This window comes from Oryzias melastigma, linkage group LG4, assembly GCF_002922805.2.
Source record: "Oryzias melastigma strain HK-1 linkage group LG4, ASM292280v2, whole genome shotgun sequence".
In the NCBI taxonomy this organism is placed as follows: domain Eukaryota; kingdom Metazoa; phylum Chordata; class Actinopteri; order Beloniformes; family Adrianichthyidae; genus Oryzias; species Oryzias melastigma.
Genome location: NC_050515.1, coordinates 26,204,971 through 26,223,368, shown reverse-complemented (window position 1 = coordinate 26,223,368; position 18,398 = coordinate 26,204,971). Strand labels below are relative to the sequence as shown.

Below are 18,398 nucleotides of genomic sequence, written 5' to 3'. Positions count from 1 at the left end.
TGCAAGGGGTTGCTGCCAAGGCTTCCCAGCATTGAACTCTCTCTGCTTTAGAGGCCCGGTTGAATGGCTGAGCAGGTTAATGCGACATTAAACAAACAAGTGCTCGCTCCGCTCCTTCCACTGTTTGAAAACAGGGAAGAGCTCAGAGTTCAAGTGGTCATTATAGGTCTGGAAATGTTTGGAGCAAAAGGCTAAATATTTGAAAGGGCAGTAAGTGTGACACCATGCCACGTGCTGGCATATTAATAAAAGCAAAAGGCTGTTTTGGGCCTCTTTCAAGTGCTGAAATTTTAATGGCGAAGGTGCAATAGCAGTCTCAGGACATCAGATGACTGGGCGAGTCAAACATCATGTTCTGAAACAGAACCACTGCAAACAGAACAGCTACAAGACAAGATTATCCCAACACCTGTTTAAGGCTACGGCGACTCCCTCGTGGCTTATGGCGCTAATTTAGCTGCCGCCACGCCGAACCAAGAACAACTAAAAACACTCAAAAGTGTTTTGTTAGTTTTTTTCTCTTTTCTAGCGAGGGATGAACCCATATAACGAAGGCATCCTAAGTATTCGAGCTGTGGGGGAATAATTTATCAGCTTGCTGGCCCTTTTAAAACGGCTGGGCCAAATTTACTCTGCTCGAGTAAATTATTGAGTGGGTTCAGGGGTTCAAAAGGGTTACTCAGATGTGTTTGGCACATCTCATCTGGATTTTTCAGATCCAAGCACTCAGAGAAAGGAGAAAAAGATCCAACATCCGCTGCTCAGAAAGTTTGCAAACTTGCACAAATGTGTGGAGACAAGGCACTGTCATTTAGAAGACAGGGCTCTGAAAAGACAATGACAATAAGACACTTTTTAAATTTTGTTGTTCACCTTTTGGGGCAGCTTTAGTGAAAAAGCTGTCACCGAACCGCACATTCGGCAGAGAGTTTTACAGAAAAATGCATCTGACACAACCGTGCCGGGCTGGGGACGAGCACAGGAGCCACGTTTCCACTGAGCGGTCCAGTCCGGTATATTGAGCGTTTTCAATGTAAAATGGACCCATTAAACACTGATCTGTACCTCTTGTTGGCCCCCATTGGTTGTAGGTCCATTGATAAATAAAACAGACGTTAGAAAGCACCAATATAATCCTCATTTAAGCTAATGTTTCCAAGGTTTGCAAGTATTTGCGTTTTTGCAGTTTCCTGTGTACTCTTTTGGTCACAGTCCAAGGGTTATAATCCAAGAATAAAACTCACTTCATTGGCTATACTGCCCTAAAAGATCTGATGTATAGAAAATATTCTTCCATAATTTTTTTTCATCATTTAAAATATATTTGGTAGATTAGACATTCGTCCAGACCATTTTTCTTTTACTTGACTTAGTTGAATATGTTTGACTGAAAGCATCAATAGTGTTTGTATCCCATCAGACAACATCTATGACAAGCATTTGATCTTTATTATGAATTACAGAGGCAGTAGAGCTTCAAATAAACTGCTTTTCTCAAACCTAACCTCAACTTTACTCAACAACACAAGACAGCTTATGATATAACATAAATTAAAACATTATTTTACTTTACATGAAGGGGATCATAGCTATCAGACTTCATGATAAACTTCTGTCTCACTTCATTCTTTTTTTCTTTTTACAACTTGACGTTCCACGCTGGGATAAAGTCAGCGCCGCATGAGCAAACTCACCTAAACCACAGCCATCAGGCGGCAGTGTACACACACCTGCTGTGGCTCAAGCCTGTAATCAGAACTGGCAACTTGACCCAAACGGACTGTGACAATGAGGAGTGAGAAAGCTAGCAGGCAAAAAACACCTTTGTGTTGTGTCAAAGCAGGCGGCGCGGAGAAGAAGAAGAGGAGGGTCGCGGTCACAGCTCGTCCGACCTGCGCTCAGACTCCGGCCTGACGCGAGGCAGCTCACTCTGGGCTGACAGGAGCCGACAAGCGCTCCTCAGAGACGCCGCAACAAAACCGCTGGGTCAGTTACAGCAACTCACAAAGGCCGTTCACTCGCCCGCTTGTGTGCACGCCGCGTGTTTCATACCTGGCAGCCTCAAATAGAGGAACTGATCTTTAAAGATCTCACAACCATAACTGAATTTTAAAGAGATTATTTTGATGGTTCCACGTGAAGATGTAACGCAGTTGCTCCGTGCTGGTTTGAGGCCACAAAAGCTCAGACCTGTTTGTGCGAGCTGCAGCCAGACGTTTGGTGTAAAGCCTCTCATAATTAGGCTAATTACACAGGATAATATGAAGGTTAATCAAATGATAAACACACCGATTTGTTTTCCCCATTAGCTATTGTGAAGAGCCCAGCCACTTGATAACCATTACAAATGAGATTTGGAGCTGTGACTGCTACAAAGACCAGCACCCCCCTGCCACCCCCATCAGGCAGCCTCACCACCAGCCTGTGCAGAGCACAAAGTGCTGAATTAAGTATTTCTCTGCCTTTTTTTTTTTTGTTCCAACATTAAGAGCTGAAAGTTACAGCCTCAATAAAAACTGGAGCGGACTTTCCACTCTGGTTCATAGATTTCTAAGTGTTCACTTTTTTTTTTTTTTGAAGTGCTGTTTTTCTAGATATCAATTTCAAAAACTCAAGCTGCGCTTGATATTAAGCTTCACTGAAATGACAGAGCCGAGACCAAGAGGCCACAACGGCAGACTGTGAACACAAAGGAGGAATAAGATGGAAGAGGCAACAAAAACACACAAAATTCTTAAAAAAAAATTAGTAGGAAAGTAAATTATATTAGAACTGAAACAAACACAATGTCTGCAAACCGAGAAACACTCCAAAAAGGAAGATGTAAACAGAAACAGTACATAGATAGAATTGTAATGGTTACATCAGCCGATATGCAGAAAATCAATTATGTATATCATTTTTTTCTCCTGAAAAATAGAATCACGATGTTTATTACACTAAAATATCCGACTCTAATGTCTAACTGGTGTATCACGTGTTTAGATGTACCATCTAAAATGAAAATAAAGCTAAATGCACAACAAAAAAATCAGAAATAGCATTTTTTTTTAACATAGGAAAATAAATGAAAAACACTCAACTGCAATACCGCTGTGAGGAACTCTAAAAGGCTCTCTTTGCAGATGGAAATCATCGAGACAAAACAACCTCAAAAGGAAGGATTACGACTCCGACATCCATGTGACTCCAGGCACAACTCTTATCTTTTTTTCTAGCATCTCCTCACTCCGGCGGGTTTCTCCCCCTCTCAGTAACGGGACTATTTTTCCACCAGAATTTCCTCTATGAGTGAGGTTTGCTGTCCAGACTTTGATTATTAAAAGATCCATTTCAATGAAAATTGTGGTTTTGGTGTTTTTAACATCTGGGATTTTTCTCATGATGGAGGTCAGGTATAAAGAACATTAATCTTAAAAATGCATTTGTATTTCTTCATTCAGATCATAGTGAATCACGAGTAAATGAAAAAAAATGCTCTTTGAAAAAGCTCTTCGTTTAGATGTAGAAACTACAATAGGTGGGTCAAAGTCTCATTCTGATGCATCCACTTCCAGACAAACCGATCCATTAACATCTTTCCTCGTCTGAGCGAGAATCTGGTTGTGAGGGGGCTGTAAGCTAGCGGAAGGAAGTGTAAACAAAGGGATCATAGGAAGTAAGCAGAAGTTTACTTCCGCGCCATCAGTTCCATTTACAGCTCAGATGAGAATTTCTAATGAACTACTGCTACTCTGCAGAAACTATGTCCAAGAAAAAAACACAGGTTTATTTATTTTTCCTAAAAGCGTCATAATTACAATTAAAAGACCACTGGGATTGCTTCTAAAACAAATCAAGAGATGAATTTAATGTTTTTTGCTTGTTTGATAGGGGGGTGAAGTGTTGAAGTCTTAACAAATAGAGCCACCGTTGATTAAAGGATCTCCATGTTTGAGCTGCTCCCTCCCCAGCGCTTTTCATTTTCCTGCAAAAAGTGTCTTCACTTGCAAATTCCTGCCTCACTTAAGCATAAAATTACAAACTTATTTCACAAGATAACAACTATGTTTGGTGAAGTACTGAAAAGGGTTTTTTTTTTGAACAGCTGTTCAGTAGTTTACTTGAGCTTGTGGCCTTTGCTCCCTAATGACAAAAACACAACTTTTCTGTAAATATGCAAGTCTGACTTTAATGCTGACTGACAGTTTGTGTAGGCTTGGGATATATCAAATAGAATTGGATGGCTTGGATGACTGGAGTATGTGCTCCTTCAAACTGCAAGTGGTAAGACGCGACGTCTCAGGAGTTTATCTTTTCGGAGTCTCAGGAGGTTACTGACTGACAGCTGTAAATATATCACAACCGTCTCTCGCTTACCTCGGCGCCACCTACTTAAAAATAATATTTGCATCAACAACAAACATACAAACAAACAAACACAGCGTCTGTAGATTTCATATTTTCAGCAAATCAATGGCAAATGAATGAAGACAGTTTAACTTCAGTTGACTGTAATGGCTGGTGTTGATGCCACAGAGGCAGAATGGCAGAAATGAAGCATATTTAACTGTGCTTCTGTGCTTTATAAAGCTGCACCCTCATTATTCTAGTTTAGCGAGAATCAATAAGAAAGGAGTAGCAAGAAAACAAGCGTTTGTGTTTGACAGAAAAAGCAGATTTAAATGTAGATGAAGACAGAAAATGAAGGTGAGCGATGATTCATCTTTCATCTCAACGCTCTGTTAAACTCAGACCAACGGCCTAACGAGGTGATCTGTATACGCATCTCACTTCCCATATCCTGCTTTGACTCCAGATCAACAGAATGAATAAGAAAAAGTTATTTAAACTTAAGTAATTTCAGTTCCAGCTAAAATACTAAATGTGTTAATTTATTGCAGCCTAATAGATGTGTGACAAATATCAGCCTATCATGTTTGAAGATCAGTCAGCCCAACTGATAAATGTCTGCAAGAGAATGTAGTTAACATCTTGAGGGGAAAAGTGATGTAATCCATCCATCTATTATTGGCTGCTTATCCAGGGTTTGGGTCATGGGGAAGGACACCCCAAGGCACAACAAACCAAAGAGGACCTGGCTGAAGACATAAGCGACTTAAAACCACAAGTCTCTGCATATCCTTCTAAAAAACTTTATTCTAACCGCCGACCCTAACAGTTATGGTTTAAGCTTGAATTAAAGTTTTCTTTTTTTTTTAATTCTAAACACTTTTGTTGATGTCAATTTTTTAAAAAAGAAAACATTTTTTCCCCATATTAAGCTCATCTTGGTCACTAAAACTTAATACTGTACTGGTGACAATAACGGTTCCCGTTTATTCACACTTTTAAGCTTTAATAATAGGAGTAACAATTCTGAAGATATATAAATGTCTCATATATGCTATATTCAGAACAAAAAAACAACAAAGCCTGCTGCAAGCCTGATGAATCTTCTAGAGATTAAAGAAGCATCTCCGCCTGAAAGTATACAATCCTTTCTTTTGTTTCTTTGTTTCTCCTTTTTGTTGTATTCCCAACATCTTGCACGTTTGTTGTTTCAAGGTTGTAAGACTTGTAATTCATTTAAAAAAAATAAAATTACTCCACAAAGAAAAAGAGCAGATCTGTGTTAAAGGAGCCCAAAAATGATTGTTGGTTCTTAGACTATTGGAGCTGCCGACACTGTTAGGAACTGGTGGTGTAGACCAGGTTTGTGGGCGGACGGATGGACGGATGGATTTAAACTGAACAAAGGTAATACACTCTTCAAAATTTGGAATTATTTTATTTCAAAATTAGGCAAAAAAGCATTTTTGTATGGTATGTATTCTAATTGAAGATTACCTATCGGATTTTGTTCATTTCGTTTTACTAATAAATGAGTATTACTGTCTCAAACTTATAAGAAGACATAAAAAAAGAGTATAGGAAGAGAGCTTAAGCAAAAACATTACTTTAATTTTCCTCTTTAATGTAGCCTTGAAAACCCAATGAATAAAATGGTTGATTGGTCATTAAATGATACAGATCAGCAGGTCCCCCCTCCTGCTAATATGTCAAACAGCCACGTCTTACACCCATTTCTTGCCCAATGAAATTTCTGTGCACAACAAAACAAAAGAGCTCAGGGACACGGCCGGCCTTTGCTCAAATGTGTCACACAATTGCATTACAGTTAAAAACACACTAATTGAAAGATCATAACTGAACGCTGGCCTACAGCTACACATGTCATTCTGGATACAGAGATGATGAACATCTCTAGTTTGGGAGCATACTGGGGCAAAGTCATCAGGGTGAAACTCATCTGAGAGCTGACAATACTGAGGGAGTGGAGCAGCACACTTTGCCTTGAAATCAAAAGACACATCACATGAAGGAGTCATTAATTAGTGTCATTGGACAAGTGTTGCTTCTTAGGACAGCAAAGGAAATGTTCATCATGCATGGGTTTCTCTTTATATCTTCCTGCAAAGGCTAGAAAAAATGAAATAAAAGAATAAGACACCATTTTCAATCTTGTGGTTTCACTGCTGCCCTTGATGTTTGGATGTAGGCAATGAAAAGACAACTTCTCTATCTGAAAATGTCTCCTTCACTTTGGAATTAGCCTTTCTGAAAAAGAATATGATAAATTAAAGCAGGAAGAGTTTAACTGCAGTACTCAATCGGCTGGGCGTTTCAAGGATTGTCCACTGTGCGATACTAGGTGACAATTAAGATGACTGGGGTTTCTAAAGCTTTCGAAAATGTAATTTATGAGGACAAGGACAAACTGGAGTCCTCATTTTACGAAAAAACCATGAGTTGAAGATGGACACATTTAAAAAGGAAGGCAGTGGTAATTATGATCCTAAAGCACACAAACAAGTCAACTGTGTGGCTTCACCATTGTAGCTGCTTGCTTGGTAAAGACTCAGGCAGTGAAATGTGATGAAGGCAAGCTTCCAGACTGAGGGATAAAGCTGTCAGATGTGTGTTTTATAACAGCGTGTTGTAGAATCGGTAAATCAGTTTTTGAATCAGGTTTATTTTAAACTTCAGGAGACTTGGATGGATACGGTTGACTCACTGCATTGATAATGAGATTTGACAACCATGTAGTCATGTCTTTTTAACACTAAAATTATATATAAAAACTGAATAGATTAGAATTGTTCTTTACTTAAACATTATATAAGACTAAAAGGAAACTAGAATGTTTTACAATCAAATGTTGGCTACCAAGGTCCAGGAAAATTATTATTTTTTACAGTGTGTACATATTGCATGTAAATGAGCGAGCTAAACATGGTTTAAAGGGTCCATACCATGATTTTCTTAAGCCTTCCAGATTAAATTATATTTATGATCATATATTACCTTTGGAACATTAAAAACAATTTATTTTTAAAATAGCTATTTTTCGTGAGTTTTTTTCCTACTCGGAAGTAAAACAACTCGATTCTTGAAGCTCTGCCTAACACCGCATGTGGGTGCCGCCCATTTCATGATGTGCTCCTAGAGCCTTTGGCAGCGTGTCTGTGTTTCTCCTTCGAAAATAATCCACATTTTTTTCAGAGATGCACATACCATATATCTGCCTTCGGTAGCCCCAGCCTTTGCCACACTGGTTCACAACACAAGTACACCCGGCATCTGCACGGCTGTGCCCGATGGGGGTGGGTGGTGGTTGTGGTGGTGGAGGGGGTGTCTTAAGGGAGCCCCGCGTCTAATGTAACGAATAGTTTTAACTGTATTCTATTGAAGACAATTTTAAGATATACAGTATTGTGTATCTAAAATGAAAGTTTGGATATGTTCAGAGGACAGACAGAACTCAGACTAGAGCTGCCAGGCAAGAGGTCTACAGAAAGACCAAAGAGGAGGTTTATGGATGCAGTGAATGAAGACATGAAGGTGGCTGGTGTTAGAGTGGAGGATGCTGAAGACAGGCTTAGATGGAGGAAACTGATTCGCTGTGGCGATCACTGAAGGGAAAAGCCGAAAGGAAAAGAAGAAGACAGACGAGGACCTGTTTTAGCTTCATTTACTTGGAGAATCCAACCAAATCCAGACACCTGCGTAAAATCTGTATTTTAAAAACATCCTGAGATTTAAAAGATATGCAAAGCTAAATATCATCAGCATAAAAAGAGCTTAAAATGTGCTGCAAAGGCAACAGATATAAAATAAAGAGTAAAGGTCCCAAAACAGAGCCTTGTGGCACACCAGAAGAAAGGGAGGCAGAGGTGAACTTAAACTTAGAGGATACCACGGAAAAGAATCTACCAGTGAGTTGTCAGTTTTATTTTTGTATCAACCCACCAAGTGGTTACAGGGTTTTACTTACTTTTGGTTTCAAACCAGCCCTAAGGAGTAAGTGTTTCCACTCTGGGGGAAGTTACAGGGTATCACACAATAAGGTGTGATATATCAGACATGGCCCGTCAGGCAAGGATTGTCACAATACAAATCACACTGCAATGAATTCTAAGAAACATGCTGCATTATAAGCTAGGACTTCAACATGGCTAGAACATGTAATTTTAAATAAGTACCTTCATCTTGGGTCAGCTTTTCCATTATTCTACCTGCAGTACCACAGAATACAAATGTTTAAGTGGAGCCGTTGCAAAGCGACACTTCTGGCAAATCACAGGACTTCAGATGCAAGTCACTCTAATCAATTAGAGTGCTCTCATTAGCTGTGAGACAGTGACACTCTCCATTACAATGCAGGTGATCTGCTCAAGTTCTTTTTTATTATTACATTTATTAGGGTATCATTTCTAAATATACAGAACACATCCTAGGGCTGGTCATAGTTTGTCATAAAAATAGATAAGAATAACCTATATATAATGCTTTAAAAATTTATAAAAACCTGAATTTGCCTACATTTAAATTACTAATTTAAAAATATAAAGGTGTTATATCCAAAAAATGTAAATAAGTACATTTTTGTCATTTGTAGAATGACAAAAAGGTCAGATCTCAATACATGACAGCTGTTTGGACCAAGTTATTTGTTTGTTTCCTTTTTTCGCTCTTACACCCACGTTTTCTTGAGAGATTAGTGACTTGTGAGATATTAAAAGTAGTTCAAGCTGCGCTGAATGCAGCTCCACTTTAAAAACACTTTCAGTGAGACCACACAAGACTCACAACATTCTCTTTATGAACGTGTTTGGTGTCTCTCTCTTTTTCTTTTTTTTCTGTATGTGTTCAGCACTTCCCTGCTAGAATCAGGTATGTTCTGCAGACAAATTTCTTAATTCATTAGGTGTATCGTGGCTCTCTCAGACCTCAATCAGGTCATTGGTTTTGCTGCAAGTTACTTTCATTTTAGAAATCTAAATATTGACTGTCGTCCATTGCTTGGTGAGTAGGAGGAATATCCTAAAAACCCTTAGTTATAATTTGTTGGTCACTAATACTGGTCATTATTAAATTGAAGTAAAGATCATTCCGGCCAATTTAATTGATGTGGACTGGCTGGATTAGACTACGATGTCCATTATAGGTCCAGTTTGTTTCTTGTCTTTTGTGTTTTGAGAACCCTAGTGGTGAATTGAAAGTTTATAAATAAGGTTATATTCAATGTAATGTATCATCCAAATATTTTTCCTCACTTTTCAAATTAAATTCATTCTGAAAATTTTATACATTTACAGTAAAGTAGGATTGTATACCATTGTAAAAAATGTCTTGTAGAATGTTTTGAAAAATAACTTCTAATCTTGACATTATGTCATGAGTTAAAGCTCTTGTTAGGACCTTGATGAGACTGTATCATTCCCGGATTGAGTACATTACTGTTTCAAAAAATCCATCGTCGGTGGTTTTTCTACTACGCTCATACCGGCCATGTGAATGTATCATAACAAAAATGCAAGCTCGTTCTTGAACGCATGTTTAGCATATAGAATTTACACTGGACAGACACTACCTAATAATACTGCATGTTCGCCACCTACAGTTGGAAGAGGCTTGGTGTGAAATGTTAAAACGGTGCAAATCTCGTAAATCTCGCTCCAGACATTTTCTTTCACAGCTCTATTCCGATATATGAAAAGAGCTGGTGTAATAAAATTCTGGTCGTGCACAAACAGCAATTATAAATTTCTCCTTCATGATCAGTTTTCAAACGGTTGGCACTTCTATGAATTAAAAAAATGTCATCCACACATCACTACCAAATCTGAGTCCCTAATTGGTCAAAGTTTTATCTGGTTTAGCTTCAATGCTCATTTAATGGATGAACATTTTATAGAAAGAGCCTGAAAACGATATTAAATAGGCTTTTCATTGAAAGTAGCCGCTTGAACTTGCCTTGCAGAGGGTGGTGGGACCATAGCTTTATAGTGTTGTCAGACTTCCATAAATAAATAGGTTGTGATGCAGTTTCAGACTAAAATAAAGAGTTTAAGATAACATAACCGGGACAGGGAACAAATTACACTTGTAGAACCAGAAAAGTCAATCCCACCTCCTACATATCTAGTGCATCACTGTAACACTGAAATGTAAAAGCCAAACCCTCTTTTTTTATACAAACATAGTACACATGACAAAAAATACAAAGCTATTAAAAAAGTTTAAATCCCTGATATATTACAGTTCAACTGAATCAAAGTTGAACATTTTTCCAAGTGAACTTGACTATATCATTGATGTTCAAGAAGAAAATAAGGGGAAAGAGATTGTCCAGCATCTGTTCTTCATCTCTTCCATATAGCCAATCTAAGAAAAGCTTACTTAAAAAGTATCTTTAAGGAGTTGTAAACAGCATGCACTCAACATCTGAATAACAACAGCATTAAAGTAAATTGGGAAACACAGAGTTAGATGAAAATACGGACAAAAGTCACAGAAGGTGTAATCCCTGCACTGTACCGCAGCTGGATTAACAGATTTCTGGTTCCTCCCTGAATCTACCATATGCTACTACAGTTACACCTTTACCCTCCTTATCAGTAAACTGTGTGTTGTTTAGGAGATCAAACTTTTACTAAGCTGCATCATTACAGCCCCTCAGCACAACATCGGAAAACATTACGATACTAAGACATTCTTTACTAAGAGATTTCTGAACCTTTTCATGACAAGCATTTAGTCGTTATTTAAATGTTGAGTACAGCTTATCCTCTCCTGTTACAATGAGCTCAGCTCAGCCATCCCCTTATTCAAACTTGTATTGGGTTTTTGGCTTGGGGGCATAATCCCCTCTCCGGCTTGCTCACCACCTAAGCCACAGCTCATCAATAACACTTTGTTTACTGAATACTGACGTTGTTGCACAAGAATCCCCTTAGCACCGGGCGCGTGAATGAATGTAAGCTTCAGACAAATTCATCCGGGCTTTTTTCAAATACTTGAGCTACCATTTACGCAATTGTAGCAGATGCAAATTTCACATCATAATTGTATCCTCCTAATGTGGGCTTGGCCCAGTCAGACACATATGGTGCTTGGTTCTTTGTCTTGACTTGCAGGTATTGCTTCAGCTGTGCACAAAAATAAAAAAAAAGCCTGGTGGGTTGGCAGCCAAAGCTCTCTAGAATCTGCAAGGCTGGACTGCGTGGCCAGAGATACACAACAATGAGAGGCTTTAGGCCCATAACTTTATCATGACACACTAAGCCAGAATTTCCTCATGCTCTCTTTAAAGCACACAATACTGGCAGCAAAACTCGCAGAAAACTTTCATACTTTAAGAGTAACAAAAAAATGTTCTGCATAGAAAAGCTTGAAACTGATTTTAGGCAGATAAAACATTAAATATTATCGTGGAGCATTGAAATGGAAATATGTTGTGTATTAAAAAAAATAGAGCTGCTGTTGTCTGTGTATTAGTGTTATTCTAGTGACTAAGGGTCTATTTACAGCATATCATTGGTTAAAACATTTCACCTAAAGGCAGAGGTGTCAAACTCCAGGCCTGGAGGCCCGGCCTCCAGCTGCTTTTCTAGAAACCCTGTCTTATCTGCTGCTGATAACCTGGATCAGATGTGTTTGTCCAATAAGGAGCTTCAATGGCAGGTTGGAAAACATAAAGGAGGCCTGTCCTCAAGGTCTGGATTTTGACACCCCTACCCTAAGGTATGTTGCTGTAATCCCTCTTGTTCTTGAGTATAAGATATTTGGCCTGCTGGTAGAAAGTTGATGGCTCACTTCCCGAATAATGTGCGTTTTGACTGCACAATATTAAAATATTCTAATGAATGTAATTCTGAGAGGGTTCATAGTCTCCAATACATAGGCAAAAAATTAGCTTTGAGAGCATTGTGACCATTTACTGTTTAACCCTCACACATCGATGTAAGGGTGGGGTCATCTTGACCCCATAAGAGAATTGTGGGGTCCAGATGACCCCACCCTTACATTGATATATGAGCCCTCCCATGACAAAGGTGGTCAGGACACCAGTGAAAATTAAAAAATCCTTGAAAAAAAAAGTTCAGCGCACCATCTCCAAGAAGTCAAAATCCCATAGATTTCTATTGAGAAACAAATCATGTTCATTATATTTGCTAATACTAATTTTGTAAAGATATTATTCTCTTTAGTCCAAGTTATTCGTGTTATAAACTATCTAATCAGATTCCTCAATAAAAGCATGTGGTCTTTCGTCAAATGTTTGAAACATTTGATTGGCAGATTCTCTTAGGCCCACTTTAAGGTGGGGTGTGGAATTCCAACAGGCCAATTCCTGATTGGCGAGAATGGTTCCCAAAGGATTACTCAGAGCAACTTGGACCAATCACAGCTTAATGATAATTTTAGGTTCCAAAATGGCGATTACATTGACTTAATTTAGTTGGAGCCAGGAGCAAGTCATTTTCTAAGGGTGACACCACACTCACTCTGTCCAGTTCCATTTTATGGTCAATGACTGTGACAAAAAACGATAAATGGGTCTATCTAGTCTGAAACTGGAGTTGATCATTTTTCTAATTAATAATTTTTCTGTCAAAATACCTTCAAAGGTCATTGTTTGAATTAGTAAAAAACAATGGAGACACTTGGTTAAAATGTCTTTTAAAAGAGGTATTGATCCTGGAAGTTTGAATTTGGGAATTTTCCACTAGCGTAGCTTAACTAAGTTGAACTGTTTTTGTGTACCTCCAGCTCAAACTAGTGCTGCAATAATTTGTGGTAATATGCAGACTTCAATTAGAGTAATTATCTGGAATAATAAGCTTGAAATATAAAGTGCGGATCATATCAAGAATAAATTATATATCTGATTCTGATTGGAAGACTTTCGATTTTCTATTGTGATCGGGCCCGATTTCCGATCACGTGATTGGATCAGGACATTTCTACAAAAGAGGAAATAAAGTGTTCACACATTGAGTTTACTATTGTTTCAGCTTTTCAATCCACATTATTTGAGGCGCGTATTGAAGAGAATCCAAATTCCTGCCTCTCTAGAAACAAACTGAACTGGTTTCTGAGAGAGCATTTAGGCGTCACACATCATAAAATGACAGTCAGAATGACTCAGTGTATCAAGCTCATTTGCAGCGCTGAACAAAAAACTGAAGTGCGTGCACGCGCTTCTTTATCTGTTATGTCCCTGTTCAGGGTCAAACATGGACAGGCTGTTCTGTCCAAGTTTGACCCTGAACAGAAAAAGAAACAAATGGAGGCACAAATACAGAAACATTTCTACTGTAGCTCTGAATCTAGCACATTTGTTACTTTTTTTTCCACTGGAAAATAGCCTCAAAAGCTAAGTTTAAGATTTACTCTAACAGGTGAGAAAATACATAATTTAGTTTAAAATTTGATGATTGAGAGACTTTGGATTTTGTTTATCAAATAAACTGGTCGTTTATGGTCTCAAATATTCATTTGTTGGTTTTAATCTTTATTTATTTGCAATAACTTTATGATTTTGTAGTTAACTAGTTTTTCACTTAGGAAATCATAATTAAATCTCAGTTAAAGGAAGAAAATGTAAAAATTCTAATTTCTCTACTACAAAACTGTGTTAAGAAAAAGAATAAAACAGATCTTTTGTGGAATATCTGACTTCATTTACAGTTCAATGTTGAGTTAATGATAAAACATTATCAGCTGCCTTCAGTTTTTGTCAGACTCTTATCTTTTTGGTAATTGATAGTCACGGCATCAGTTTTTCTGGTCAGTGTGGCAGTAGTACTTCTCTAAGGCTGGCGCTTGAAGAATATTTAGATAAGACTGGAAAGACTACCAAGTATTATTTAGAGAGCAACACTTTAAAAGTTTTTGTTTTTAGGTGGTATAGGATTGGTTAAGATGTTTTTTTACTTTCCCTATAAACAGGCTTTTGATTATGGGGATCTGCAGCAAGAACTTCCAAACACAACGGATGATGAATCCGGCTGAAGGATTTCTCAAAGATCTCTAACAAACAAGTTGAAGATGTTTTCTCATGTTTAAATGTCATTAAAAGGCTTTGGTGGAGCCAACTCATGTATGTGATCATGTCAGCCTCAGAGTTGGACACTTTTCTGATTGACATTGTTGATCCAAAGATCACTTATAAGGGAAAAAAGCTGATGTTTGTCTGTTTTTGGAAGAAAAACAAAAAGCTGAAGGCCTGCTGAAGCAGAAGCATCTGTGCTTGTTAAGAAGGGTTGAGTCCAATGCTTTGAGCCATGCACGCTCCTTACTTAATCCTCCACTCGTCCACTGCTCACTCTGCAGCACGATGACCTAAGTGACACCCAAAGAAGATTAATTGTCAAGTTAAAGTAGTTGTTTTGGAGAGTCTTGATCCTTAATTGACTGATGGTTACTGCTGTTTATTTCCTTCATGCTGCTTAGAACTAATCCAAACCCGCTCACTAGTCTTCTGAAAATCCACTCAGGGTATCTATGTCAGCCTCTTAATCACTCTGGGGTCGTTTTAATCTAATCTTTCCATCTTAAGCGTGTCTTATTTACTTGTTTTCTGCTCTTCACTTTCCTTGCAGAAGGTGATCTCAGCTCAGCTGTGCACCATCATCTGCTCCCATTTCACACGGAAAGCATGATTGGTTTGAAGCCGTTTTTCCCAAAATAAAAAAAAAACAACAACATGCCATCCAACCCACAGCGTGGTGAAGAGAAAGTGCAGTTCAACATGGCATCATTTTGAAGCGAAAAGTGAAAGCGAGTGGCCTCTCACAGCTGACAGAGGAAATTCACGCTCACTTCATCTGCATTTCAAATCTGCACTCTGCCAGCAGGAACGGCCCGTCACACAGACGACCCAATGAGTCACCAGGGCCAAAAACTAAAATGTCATTTTCAAAAAAAGCCAGAAGATTTCTCACAGCTCTAAATGTAGGAGATGTGTGAATCTTCCACCGACATCCAAGACCACAAAATTACATCCTGAAGAACCCATAATATAATGTCTGTTTCAGTGCAGTGAGAACTCAAGGAGTTGTTCATTTACATAAAGTCGCTGGAATGAGAGACGAGTCAAGGAAACCCTTCAGCTACAGTCAAAGCCAATAAAGAGTTAACCTTCTGAAATTGAAGCTAAACTGTTCTTTAAATTGAGCTGGCAGACAGGTTGGCTGTTCACGTGTCAGTTTAACGTTTGCTTCAAAAATCCAGTTTCAGAGAACAGCTGCTGCCGCGCTTCAGACCAACACGAGCGGATTTCAGTCAGCTGCTGAAACAAACCTGCCACTTTCACAGTTTCACATTAAACAAGCTGACTCATCCAAAAGCTCTGTTTACCGCTTCAGAACAAAGGTGATAAATGAGTTAAAAATGGAGAAAGTTTACCCTGACCTCCAAAAATTATTTCCTTGAAAAGACATGAGCCATTTCTCAAAATAAGAGTTTCTTAACAAACTAACATGACCAACAAAGACAGATTTTACAAGCAAAATAATCGGTTCTTCCGTTCATATTGTCATTATGACATAGGGGTTGAATTTAATCCACCACCTCATCACTGATATGCTTCGTTTCCACTGAACGCTACAGTACAGTACAGTCCAGTTCAGTGTTTTGACCGTTTCCATTATAAAATGAAGCAGGACCGTACCATTTTTGGGCCTTTAGGTTTATCAAAAAATGAAATGGACCACTTAGCGAGGAGCCATTGATTGGGGGAGGTCATTACGGCGAAAAGAAAGCACCAAGAAAGGGGCTGTATTCCTCTTCGCCACCAGCAATCTTCTCTCAAACAACATTAAATGCTCTGTATACATGAAGTACCAAAAGCCAAGCAGAAATACAAACTGCTGCTGGATGTCCTCCATTCTTGTTGTCATTAGCTTTCCTACGGATGTGAGTGACGGTTCAAATTTGAGTGGAAAAGCTCACGTGAATTGCCTGGACCATTCTAAATTGGATAATACCGATCAGTCAGAATAAGGTTTTACATTTCCTTACTTTTAACACAACCCTGAAGATGCTAACTTTGAACAATTGTAGCCAATGCCGGTGAACGTAAATAAAAATGGACGTGTGTGTGGTGTCGTGTAGCGTCATGCCTGCTTATACAGCTTAATGTGTATGTTGTTTTGCTCATGTCTGCAGGTAGAATTGTTATCTTTAATCAGTTTAAGTTTTATATATCATCATATTTCACACATTAAAGGTAGATTTAAATGAGTTTCTCACAGATATACCTGATAAAACATGACTTCTCGCACTAAGCCACTATAAAAAGCAGTTTAAACTTAAGGAGAAATATAAAAAAATAACTGACAAAAAATACTACAGGATGAGAAATGCTACACGTTACAGAAACACCTTTTGCACAAATGTAATTACAATGTGCAATAGACGTTTGAATTACATCTATTGGCGTCTATACTATGCATTAAATGTATATTATGTAGAAAGCTTCTTTCCAAGTATATCTGATAAATATAAATGATTAAACATTGTCATTTAAACATCGTCATAAATGTATTTCTATTTTTTAGGCTTTCTGTACAGTTCAGTTGTTACTTTGTCGCTAAAAATTTTTTAGGTTTGTCCTTTTCATCCGTCAGTAAAATTGCTTCCAAAATTGGTGGCATTATTAAGAAGAACATGAATAACAACCAAAATCCTTTTACTTTCATTATTATAACACAAACAAGATGACATCTTTTAATTTAGTTTACTTTGATTTTTATTGCTTTGGTCTCTGGTGAAAAAACAAAACCATTGAGTACTTTCTGTCTCATTTACAATATGCTGTAATTCTTGTGCTATCCTAGGTATGTTGGGGTTTGACATGGGGTGGATAACATGTCAATGGCTGGGGTCATCTGCACAAGGGTTACAAACAACTAAAGCTGATTTTTTCTTAATCTAAAAAAACAATGATTGATCATTCTACAGAGATCATTATTGCATTTTACAACAAATGTGACAAATGTGAATGTGAATCCAGCGTTGGGTGAACTTTAAAAGAATATAGTGAAAGCTCTACAACCTTGAAAACATTTTTCCATTTTGTCAGCCTAATAAAACAAAATTATGATCGATGACCCTGACATGCACTTTTTCTGCAAATGCAAGACATGTTTCCATGGCAACACTGTATAAAAACCATAAGTTTGTTTAAAAGATAAAGCTGCTGGCTGGCCTGTTTCTGTAAAATGTTTCACATTTTTTCTGTGTACAATAGCATTTTTAAAAGCGCCTTCTGGCTAGAAAGCAAAAGAAAATGACTGTTTCCAAAGCTGCTATTAATCCAAAAAGGATTAGCCTTCAAATTTTAAAAACAAATCAAATATTTTCCTGAAATACCAAGACAATTCAGAGAAATTTAATAGTGTGAGTTCAAAAGAATCCTCATGTTCAATTAAAAGAAGCTTAGGTTCCCGTGTGAGCAGTTCAGCATCTGTTGCAAAAGCATATGGTCTGAACAGAGCATGCTCATGCACCTCAGAGCTAACCAAGTAGCAACACCACAATATCCTTTTTTCCTCAATGAGACATGAACTTATCATACATTACATTTTTCCCATTTGAATTGTTGATTATGTAAAAATAAGCTTACATTTTCATATATACGTTTATTCAAATCATTGTAAATTGGGAACAGATGAACAAAATGCCGTTTGAACCACAAGTTCCCTGATCTGCTCCATTCCGATTCATCGACTTGTATACAATGTATGTCTTTTCCTCATCTGTGCTGGCATCTGACTTAAAACTGTACGACTGGAACGTTTTGATATTGCTCGCCATTTTTGTTGCACCGCTAATGTTAGCTTGTGGTTGTGAGGGGCTGTAAGCTAGTGGGAGATCTGTAAACAAAGAGATGATGGGAAATGCGGGTAGGTTTACTCTGCACCAACACAACTTAGAGGCAAATCTATTATGAATTACTGCTAATCTGCAGAAACTAGGTCCTATAAAATGACACAGGGCCTTTGATTTTGGCTAAAAACGGCACAATTATGGTTAAAATACCACTGGGAATGCTTTTAAAATAG

The 18,398-nt window shown here is 38.0% G+C and overlaps 1 protein-coding gene and 1 long non-coding RNA gene across 2 annotated transcripts in view; one reads left to right on the top strand and one right to left on the bottom strand.

The window, feature by feature from the left end:
• Positions 1–18,398, bottom strand: part of lpp (LIM domain containing preferred translocation partner in lipoma) — a gene marked incomplete in the record, with an annotated part of 191,134 nt that overhangs the window by 141,139 nt on the left and 31,597 nt on the right.
• Positions 11,943–18,398, top strand: part of LOC118598705 — a 37,556-nt gene continuing 31,100 nt past the window's right edge. Inside the window, exon 1 of the long non-coding RNA XR_004947805.1 lies at positions 11,943–12,069. This is a non-coding gene — a long non-coding RNA (uncharacterized LOC118598705). The remainder of the gene's footprint in view (positions 12,070–18,398) is intronic.